We start from the raw sequence: 8105 nt of genomic DNA on the forward strand, positions 1-8105 counted from the left end.
CTATATAATAGCCCCACCATCAAACTCCTATGGCTAAGTGAAAGTGTTAAAGCTATATAGTCCGATTGCCTGGCTTGCTGCGCTCTCACCTCCCTAACGGACCAAGGCATTGGGTCAAGTGTGACTAGACGTTTTTTTGAACACCCCTGCATTATACGCGTGGGGGCGGAAGCCGACGACTACTAACTTTCAGGATATACACATACATACATAAACGGCCACACAGGAGGCACCATAATACTTTCAGGCAAAAGTATAAATACATCCTTTACAATCAAAATCGAATTGTTTTGACAATAGAGATACATGTCACTCGAACATGGTACTCTTCGAGCACTGAGCCTCTATTAAACGGGCGCCTTCTAAGACTTCTTCAAAATAGTGCTCGGCCGGGTTCTGGCCTTCCGCCACACCCCGGGTCTCAATAGCGGTGGTCTCCATCCCAACCCAGTATGTTTTAACACGGGCAAGAGCCATCCTCGCACCCTCTATGCACGCCGACCTCTTCATAGCATCGATATACGACACGGCACCAAGGAATTGTTTCACCAATCCAAAATTAGCTGTCCGACCTTGGTCCACGTGGCCAAATATGATCCACGACAAACCTCATAGCAAGCCTGGACAACCGGTGGAGTTCAGCCCAGGCGGCCATCTTTTCATTCAATGGCAGCGGACGCGTCGGGGCATTAAGCTGCGACCAGAATAACCTTTCTGCCTTATGATCTTTCCGATCTTTGAAAAACTCGGTCGCATCAGCAGCACTCTTTGTCAGGTCCGCATACGCGTCCGCAGCACTCCACAACTGATCCAGAGGGGCATACTTCGGATCTCCGAATTTCATCCGCAACAAATAGGGCTTCCTAGCCACGATATCTCCGGCTTCACGAAGCTCCTCCCTTATCCCTCTCATTACAGAGCGGGTTTCCTTGGCCGCCTCCAGGGCCTTCTTCAGGTCAGCCGCTTTTGCTTGATTTTCCTTTTCAAGGAGCTCACGACAGTTGGCGGCATCTTTCAGCTCGTTAGCCATCTGGGCTATCTTTTCTTCGCTCCGGCGATGAGCAGCCTGTTCGGCTCTTAACTCTTCGACCGCCTTCAGAGCGACTACATCACTTATTTGGGCTTGCTCCTTGGCTCGAGCAAGCTCCGCCCGAAGGGTCTCCACGGCAGCAGCTCCATTTGCAGTCACATCATATTATAGATACTAGCATCATGCTCCTCTTAAAGATTTGCTGACAAGCCGAATATACATACCCTGGGCCTCGTCAAGCCGCTTGTTAACCAACGCAATGTCGGCATCGGCCATGTCAAGCTACCGCTTTAGTTTGGCAAAACCAGCTGATCGATCAGCCGCCGGACCCTCAGCCACCTACACATAAAGCAACGCGATTATTACCAGAGGTTATGATCCTCTATTTGCCACGTTGATGGCAACCAAAGTCTCAGGGGATACTATCTATACAGAGCACACCTAGCATGTGCGGTACCATCAAAAATACATTTTTGTGTACCTCAAAGCCTCTCAGCAGACTCATAAAAGCTTCATTCAAACCACTTTTCGCGGATGAAATCCTCTCTATCACCGTACTCATTAAGGCAAGATGTGTCTCTGAGATGGCTGCTCGCTCCAGCAGGCCCATTAGTGTGTCTGGCTGTGTGCCGGACAATCCCGGACTCCTCCTGAAGCTCTCTTTGGGAGCCGGATATTCTAGACTCTGGGCAGCCAAAGTGTCAACTCCTGGCCTTGGTGGATCAGGAGAAATCCTCCGTGACAACACCTCGGAGTCGTCTGCCCCATGTGACGGGGAGGGAGGGGGAGGCATTTCGCTCTCCATCATCACCGGAGGAAGATCCCCCGAGGACGAACTCTGTGGAGAAGGGCTACGAGCTGGACCGCAAAAATATGTTTTGGTTATTATCCTCAGACACAAAACGGGATACATTTACCAAAGTACTCTTTTACTTACGGCTCGGTGCAGGGCTGGCTCCCTTGCGGGTGCTGTGCGGCAAGAATGCCCTCGGGGGCAGGGCCCCTTGGCGAAGGTTTCTTCCCTCGTTTGGAAGCCTCCGTTTCCAAATCTTCGGAGGCGGCCCTTTTCTTACCTTGAGGAGAGGGGATTTTAGGTTCCCCTCCCCGATTATCCTCCTTCGTGGAGGCGCTTACTCCCCCAATTTGGATGTGTAAGATATGAGGCCCACCTGTGGCTTCTCTATTCCTCCCCTCATCTTCTCCCGACGGCACCTGATACGGTGCGCGTTGAAGCATCCTGGTTAACAAGGGATCCGGCGAACCTTCGGGAAGAGGGGTCGGACACCTGATCCTCTCCGCCTTTCTCAGCCACTCCTGGCAGGGGGTAGTTTTCAGAATGATGTTATAATAAACATAAGGGATGGTGTGTTCAGTAGCAAAATTACTTACTTGGGTATCCGGATGGTTGCAGTTGAGACCCCCGTCTTTGGTGGTGTCCGAACACTTTATTCGTGATCCGAAAAATAACCGGTACACCCCCTCAAGTGTTATGCCAAGGAAGTGCTGAATGGTCCGCGGTCCTTCTGGATTGAACTCCCACATCCGGAGAGGTCGACGCTTGCACGGAAGGACCCGACAGACTAGCATTACTTGAATTATTTTGATGAGGCTGATATCCCTCTTAAGAAGATCCCAAATACGGCTTTGTAATGTCGGTACGTCATTAGCAGGCCCCCAGTCCAGTTCCTTGTTGACCCATGACGCCAGTTGAGGCGGAGGGCCCGAGTGGAAGGTAGGGGCAGCCTCCCACTTTGAACCTCTGGGAGCTGTGATATAGAACCACTCCCATTGCCATAAATCGGAAACCTCCGGGAAGGAACCTTTGGGCCATGGGGCATCGACGCCTTTGCTTATTATAGCGCCTACGCACTCCGTGTGTCGCCCATCAATCATCTTTGGCTTCACATTGAAGGTCTTAAGCCACAGTCCGAAGTGTGGGGTGACATGGAGGAAGGCTTCACACACGACGATAAACGACGAGATGTGAAGGATGGAATCAGGAGCCAGATCATAGAAATCTAGCCTGTAATAGAACATGAGCCCTCTAACAAAGGGATTCAGACTAAAACCTAGTCCTCAAAGGAAGTGGGAAACAAATACGGCGCTCTCGTTGGGTTTGGGAGTGGGGATGACCTGCCCTTGGGCAGGCAGCCTATGCAAGATGTCGACGGTCAGGTACCTGGCCTCCCTAAGCTTCTTAATGTCCTCCTCTATGATGAAGGAGGCCATCCACCGGCCTTGAAGATTGGATCCGGACATGGTCGAGGTTCCGAAGTGCTTAATCTTAAGCCTTGGGTGTTGGAACTCGAGGTGCGGGTGGGGAAGGATCGAGCGTGGAAAGAAAAGGACTGGCCTTGGCCCCCTTATAAAGAGGACGAATATCAAGTGTCCCCCGTGTGACCGTTTGGGACTCGCCTAAAAGCGAGGAGTCATATTAAACAAGCACGATTGGGTTACCCACACCTATATTGATGAGAATCCCGTGATAAGGGGACATGATCTCTGCTTCGACAAGATGTGTCGAGGAAACCGCCTCGCATTATGTGCAATAGCTGGTTGAGAAAAACGGTTCGAATAATGACCAGACCGTGGCGTGATGTCATAAAAAACTGTCAGCAGATTAGATTTGTGGAATATCGTTCTCTCTACGGTGGTATGTGAAAATTGTTTTGCAGAGCCGGACACGATTCTCGTGTTCAAAATCTTCTATGTAGTATTCGGAGGAGGAACCCGCCTTGCAATGCCGAAGACAATCTGCGCGCCAGACTCATCATCATTGAAGCCTAGTTCAGGGGCTACTAAGGGAGTCCTAGATTAGGGGGTATCCGGACAGCCGGACTATATACTTTGGACGGACTGTTGGACTATGAAGATACAAGATTGAAGACTTCGTCCTGTGTCCGGATGGGACTCTCCTTTGCGTGGAAGGCAAGCTTGGCAATTCAGATATATAGATCTCCTTCTCTGTAACCGACTTTGTGTAACCATAGCCCCCTCCGGTGTCTATATAAACCGGAGGGTTTAGTCCGTAGGACAACAACAATCATAATCATAGGCTAGCTTCTAGGGTTTAGCCTCTACGATCTCGTGGTAGATCAACTCTTGTAATACCCATATGATCAAGATCAATCAAGCAGGAAGTAGGGTATTACCTCCATCGAGAGGGCCCGAACCTGGGTAAAACATTGTGTCCCCTGCCTCCTATTACCATTAGCCTTAGACGCACAGTTCGGGACCCCCTACCTGAGATCCGCCGGTTTTGACACCGACAACGATTGCTACAAAACTGCTGCTGTTACTCTTGCCACTGTTACCATTACTTCCATACTACTTTGCTAGTAAATACTTTGCTGTAGATATTAAACCTTTCAAGTGTGGTTGAATTGACAACTCAGCTGCTAATACTTGAGAATATTCTTTGGCTCCCCTTGTGTCGAATCAATAAATTTGGGCTGAATACTCTACCCTCGAAAACTGTTGCGATCCCCTATACTTGTGGGTTATCAAGACCTTTTTCTAGTGCCGTTGTTGGGGTGCATAGATCTATTCTTTGAGTCAATTGGGATTTATATGTGTTGATCACTATGAGGAACTTGAAAGATGAAAGAACCAGGATTTTCCCTCAACTACGAGGGGATGTAAGGAACTGCCTGTAACGCCCCGAGACCAATGTGCCAGGTGTCGTTCAGTTATTCGTTGTTGTTGTCTTGTCATTGGCTTGCGTGTTGCATTTCATCATGTCATCATGTGCATTGCATCATCATGTTTCCAAAACTTGCATCCGTTCGGGTTCCGCCGGTTCTCTCCGTTGTCCATTCCGAGCCCAGACACACTCGCACGCGCCCGCGGCACCTCCGACATATTATTTTATAAGTGCCATAAAAATGTTCTCGGAATGGGATGCAACTTGTCATGCGGTCTTATTATAGTGTAGACATGCCGCCTGCCAAGTTTCGTCGCATTCGGAGTCCGTTTGACTGCCCAACCGTTATATTATAACCGCGATATAGTCGGTTTAAGCATCGGACGTTTCGGTCTCCGAAACTGCCGCCGGGCTGCACTTCTCTTCTCTCCTCTCGGCCCAAGCCTCTCTCTCACACAGCCCACTAGCCCACCTAGTTCCCCCCCTCTGTCCGGAGCCGTCCGATGTCGATCTGAGGCCCCGAAAAACCCCTCCAAACCCTCAAACCCTAGACCCCTGCCTATTTAAGAAGCCCCCCTTGCCATTTTTGGGTGCCCCTAGCCTTCCCCTACCCTCAACCGCCGCATCCCCCTCGTAAACCGCGCCACCAGCCAGATCCATCCACCTCCTCCCTGTTTTCCGGCGCCCTCCACCTCACCCGTGCCACTTGGCAGCGCCCCATTGGCCAGCCGTCGCCGCGCAGCCTCCCGCAGCAAACCGCAGGCCGCCATGTGGCCTGGCCACGTCCCGCTGTTCTCCCCGTGTCGCCGCAAGGCCCATCCGCGGCCCGCCGCCGGGCCGAACGGACCCGCCAGCCCGCGCGCCTCCCAGCCGCGCCCGAGCGCTCGCTCCCCGCCGCCTCGCATCTCCCTCGTCGGGATCGGGCAGGGCCCGATCTCCCTCGCCGCCATGCTGGCCGGCAGACCACCGGAGCACCGCCTCCCGCCGTCCGCGACCCCGTCGGCTGGAGTCCCGTCGGATCTTCCAGGTCATTGCCCGCGCCATTCCCCTTCCTTTCTCTCCTTCCTCTCCTCACGAGCTCCCTCTCTGCCCCAGGGATCCTCCGCCCTCGCCCACCAGCTCGCCATCGGCACCGTCTTCACCGGATCCGGCCGGGAGCCGCCAGATCCGGGCCCCTGCGACCCGTCCCGGACCTCGTGAGCCTCGCCGTCGCCTCGAGCCGTCGCCGGAGTCAAGCCCCACCGCCGCCATGTCCTCGTCCCGCTCGGGAGCGGGGACGAGCGCCCGCTCGAGCGTTGACCGCGCCAAGGCCACGACCGCACGCGCCTGGGCCGGCTTCGCCTCGGCCCAGCTAGCTCCGCCCTCCCCAGCCGGCTTCCTCTCCGAACCGGCCCAAGGCCCAGGGTGAGCAAACCCCCCTGCGCCTCCTTTCCCTCCTGTTGGGCCAGCCTCCAGAGTCGGACCAGTATAGTGTTTTTCCGGCGCTGCGAATTTTGCTATTTATCCGGTGAATTACAGTTTTGCAGAAAACCCCCTAAGCTTCATGCATTTAATATCTCTCATACTGTGCATCGGATTAAAATGTTTTATATATGTAAAATGCTCAGAAAATTGTGTAGATTAATAATATGCCACTTTCATCTATGTTAAAATTGTTTAACATGCTGTTTGCATATCATTTGCATGTATGCCATGTTAAAATGCTTTATTTCATAACTAATTAACCGTAGCTCCATTTTAAATAAACTTTATATGTAAATGGGGTGGAAAAATGCCTAGATTAACATGGTCCACTTTATGTTGCTGTTTAACAACTCTAAAAGTGTGTTTAGGGCAGAACAGTACCGAATCCATAATTTGCATACGGGGATTTTCCGGAATTGTTGTTTGTTGTTTCCGGCCTCATTTAAACTTGCCTAGATAGGTAGTTTCATTATGTTTCACCTCTTGCCATGTTTAATAACATTTAATATTGCTGGATACATAACCGAGATCAAACTAAATAATGGATGTGGTGTTTCGTCAATATGCAACTCGTTGCATATTGAGCTCCACTTAACTTGTAGTATTGTTTGTTGCACTTTGCCATGCCATGCCTCATTAAACCGGACATGCATCATACTTGTTTGTGCATCATGCCATGCTTATGCTTGTGTGTTTACCATGTTGTTTGCTTCTTTCCGGGTTGCCTTCGGTTTCGTTCCGGAGTTGTGAGGATTCGTTCGACCACGTCCGCTTGTCTTCTTCATGGACTCGTTCTTCTTCCTAGCGGGATTTCAGGCAAGATGACCGCTACCCTGGATCTCACTACTATCATTGCTATGCTAGTTGCTTCGTTCTATCGCTTTGCTGCGCTACCTATCATCTATTTGTCGAGCCATCCCATGTTGCCATGAACCTCTGACCTTTGACACCTTTCCTATGCAAACCACTGTTTGGTTATGTTACCGCTTTTGCTCAGCCCCTCTTATAGCGTTGCTAGTTGGAGGTGAAGTTGAAGATTTCTCCATGGTGGACAGGGTTTATGTTGGGATATCACAATATCTCTTATTTTATTAATGCATCTATATATTTGGTAAAGGGTGGAAGGCTCAGCCTTTTGCCTAGTGTTTTGTTCCACTCTTGCCGCCCTAGTTTCCGTCATACCGGTGTTATGTTCCCGGAGTTTGCGTTCCTTACGCGGTCGGGTGATTTATGGGACCCCCTGGACAGTTCGCTTTGAATAAAACTCCTCCAGCAAGGCCCAACATTGACTTTTACCATTTGCCTCACCACCACCTATATTTCCCTTGGGAGTAATTAACCCGAGGGTCATCTTTATTATAGCCCCCCCGGGCCAGTGCTTGTCTAAGTGTTGGTCCGAACCAGAGCCACTTGCAGCGCCACCTCGGGGCAACTTGAGGGTTAGTTTTAGTTGTACGTAGTGTTCATCCGGTGTTGCACTGAGAACGAGATATGTGCAGCTCCTATCGGGATTGTCGGCGCATCGGGCGGTCTTGCTGGTCTTGTTTTACCATTGTCGAAATGTCTTGTAAACTGGGATTCCGAGTCTGATCGGGTTTTCCTGGGAGAAGGTCTATTCCTTCGTTGATCACGAGAGCTTGTCATGGGCTAAGTTGGGACACCCCTGAAGGGTATAATCTTTCGAAAGCCTTGCCTGCGGTTATAGGCAGATGGGAATTTGTTAATGTCCGGTTGTAGATAACTTGACACCAGATCCGAATTAAAACGCATCAACCGCGTGTGTAGCCGTGATGGTCTCTTCTCGGCGGAGTCCGGGAAGTGAACACGGTCTTTGGGTTATGTTTGACGTAAGTAGGAGTTCAGGATCACTTCTTGATCATTGCTAGCTTCACGACCGTTCCGCTTGCTCTCTTCTCGCTCTTATTTGCGTATGTTAGCCACCATATCATGCTTAGTCGCTGCTGCAGC

Source organism: Triticum aestivum, chromosome 1B (genome assembly GCF_018294505.1).
Source record: "Triticum aestivum cultivar Chinese Spring chromosome 1B, IWGSC CS RefSeq v2.1, whole genome shotgun sequence".
In the NCBI taxonomy this organism is placed as follows: Eukaryota; Viridiplantae; Streptophyta; class Magnoliopsida; order Poales; family Poaceae; genus Triticum; species Triticum aestivum.